Source organism: Gouania willdenowi, chromosome 12 (assembly GCF_900634775.1).
Source record: "Gouania willdenowi chromosome 12, fGouWil2.1, whole genome shotgun sequence".
NCBI classification, from domain to species: domain Eukaryota; kingdom Metazoa; phylum Chordata; class Actinopteri; order Blenniiformes; family Gobiesocidae; genus Gouania; species Gouania willdenowi.
The window spans coordinates 18719723-18723074 of record NC_041055.1 but is presented as its reverse complement, the minus strand read 5'-3'; positions in this window follow the sequence as shown (position 1 = coordinate 18723074).

Sequence of the window (3352 nt, the reverse complement as noted above, 5' to 3'; positions counted from 1 at the left end):
GCACACACTGTGAGCAGTGTGTGTGTGCGTGTGTGTGTGTGGCTTTAAACAGATGAGGGGCGTGTAGTGGACTGCCTCCTAAACTTTCTAAATGAAGCTTTGGTCTTTGGAGAACATTCATGTTGGTTACTTTCTAAATCATAGTTCTCCATCTTTTCAGCCTGTGACCCCCACAATAAAGGTTCCAGAGACCCCCACTGTACCTGAATGTGGTTGAATACAAACATGAACATTGAAGAACAGTCATGTGGAGACAGGGTCATCTAAAAGGGGGAATAAAGGGGGGAGCTTTTTGTGGCTGATCCATAAAATCAGCAAAATGATTGTCCATTGTTCTATGAATCTGTGATAACCACATTTATTTATTCAGTCATTTGAATCTAATCCACTTTTATCCAGGAAGTTTACTATTGTTTGGGCCATAGTATATAGTCATCTGAAAGATGGAAATCATTGTTTTAATCAGAAACAGAAGGGTTGAAAAGTGAGCAAAAATGGCAAAAAAATGGGATTTAAAAAAACAAAACAAAAAAACAGGAATTGGTTAAAAGTAGGCAAAAGACGAGAAAAAAAAGGGTTCAAAGTGTCAATATTGGAACAATTAGTTTAAACGGCAAATAAAGGGCATGGCAAATGGTGAATGTGGCTGAATTGGCAAAAAATAAGCATAAAATATGGTGAAAAGAGGTTAAAAGTGACAATAACAAGTCAACATATGTGACATTAGGTGGAAAAGTGATAGAAAGGGTTTTTAAGTGCGAAAAATGTCCTGAAAGTGGGAAAAATATGGCAAGAAAAAGTGATGAAAATAGTTTGGTGTAGTTGCAGAAAAATGGTAAAAGTAAGCAAAATTTGGCTAAAAATGTTTTGAAAATATTCTTAGTTCCTTGAAGGCATCTGGGGACCCCCTCCCAGTGTCTCATGACCCTAAATGGGGTCCTGACCCCAAGGTAGAGAGCATCTGTTCTAAAGAACATCCTTGACACAAAGAGGCTTTTAAACCCAAACAATGTTTGTTTTCATGAAAATATTGTTTGTACATCTGATTCTAATGTTGTAATGAAGCCGGTTTAACAAACACGTTGACTCATGGAAACATCTGCGAGGAACACTGGTTTAGTACATGTGTCCTGGATTTAGATGTGCTTCTCCCTAGTGGTTATGATGTGTCACTGCACTCACTTTTTTGTAGGTATGGTTGAGACCACTGTGCAAGTGTTAGATATTATTCTGATAATAATAAAATTATAACAATAACGTAAATATCAATTACTTTGTACTTGGTAATCGATCTTTTGTTTTGTTAATATCCATTATTTAGACATGAATTTTATCCAATCTCAAATGTTATTATGTGTGTTTTAAAGAAAATCATGTGCTGCTGATTGGAGCTCATGTGGTCTGTTGTGCATTAAGTCTACAGAGGAATGAACTATTAAAGGTCCCATGTCATGCTATTTTCACCCATCTCCATTTGTTCTAAGAACCCCAAAACATAGTATTTGAGGTTTATTAGCCTCTGAAAAGTCACTTTCTGAGCAACTCTATACAAACAGGCTGATTTGCGGCCTACTTTTGCATATTCATGAGTGGTCGTGTCTATAGATGCGACACTGACTTCCTCCTCCCCGCACGGTGATGTAGGGCCAGAGGACGGCCCGCCCTCCTCCCACCCACTCCGTAGATGAGCTCATGCTGCTTTATAAACACGAGACAGAACGTGGGGGCGGGGCCTTCACCGATACATACATAGACTGTAGAAAATACATACATAGCACTGCGCGAAGGACACTGAAATGCTCACCTTCGTGGGCGTGTCTCTTTACATGTCAATCCCGGAAGAGAGCTTCCTGGAGGCGCGGCTTCTCCAGCACAGTGCCTGCGTCAAATTTGTCATTAAAGTGGGAACGCATCATCAAATTGGAGCGAGGTGTTTGGGCTCACCCTGCAGTAAGAAAGGAGCAAATCACCCTGTACCTAACGATTGAGGGAATTAATGAAAAAAAACACTTTAGGCATGTGTATGAAGCCCAAATAGCACTTTTATGATGTTTAAAGCACAGAAAAGTCCATTTAGCATAACATGGGCCCTTTCAACAAAAAGATGACCATCATTTTTTTTTTAATCTATTAATAACACTGCTCAATTTCACTAACTTTCCTCAGGTTGCATTTTTCCTTTTGTAATGGGACTCATTTAATCGATACATGATTGATTCATTCAAAATCCTTTATAGTTAAAATAAATAAATATAATATCTTTAAAATATATTTTTTTGGATAATGGCAGTTACAAAGCTCGACAACAAAATACATAAGCTTTGAAGCATTATATTCCAAATGACAGCATTACAGTGTGAATGCCTGAATACATGCAACACGCCATACATGCCCTCCGGATTGCTCCATGTTTGGAACTCCACGGCTTACATGACGTGGAGGAGGATTAGCGCTCATATACCGAGACGCTTTCAGCTGCAGACTGTTGGACATAAACACGTTCAACTCCTTCGAGCTCCAGATGTGTAAGGTTGGAAATGAACACTCTTTTTACTGTGTTTTAATTTACCGACCTCCTGGTCCTGCTCGTTTATTCCTAGATGAATTCTCTGAGTTTATGTCATCTATTGTTAAGCTGGAGAGTGTATTAATCCTTGGTGATTTGAATCTACATGTTGATAATTCATCCTGTCCTATGGCAGCTGAGCTGATGTCTCTAATGGACTCTTTTCACTTTGTGCAACATGTGTCAGGTCCAACACACACTAAAGGTCATACTTTAGATTTGGTCTTTTCTTTTGGTTTAATGATTGACCATCTCGGTATTGAAGACTTACAAATAAGCGACCATTGCTGTATCATATTTAATCTGTCAATCACACTGGTACAGACTACTCCTAATGTGAAAAAGCGGCATTCTTAATGAAGCAGCAATCAGTGGATTTTCTGCCTCTTTCGATCCAACTACATTTGCTAGTTGTGATGATGTTGACACTTTTATGACAAACTTCAATAGCCATTGTCTGTCTGTTTTGGACACAGTAGCACCAGCTAAAAATACTCCAGGCTCTAATAAGAAACCTTGTCCGTGGATGAATGAAGCTATTTTTAGCTTTAGGAGAAGCTGCCGAAAAGTGGAACGGTTGTGGAAAACCACTAAACCAGAGGTGCACAGACTCTATTTAAAAGAAAAGATAATGGAGCTAAATGAATTAATAAAGCATGCCCGCTTTGCTTATTTTACTAATCTTGTTTTGCAAAATAAGAGAAACCCTAAGGTTTTGTTCAATACTATTGAAAATCTTGTTGCACCCTCACCGTCCCATGTGCCTGTACACACACAGGAGGACTG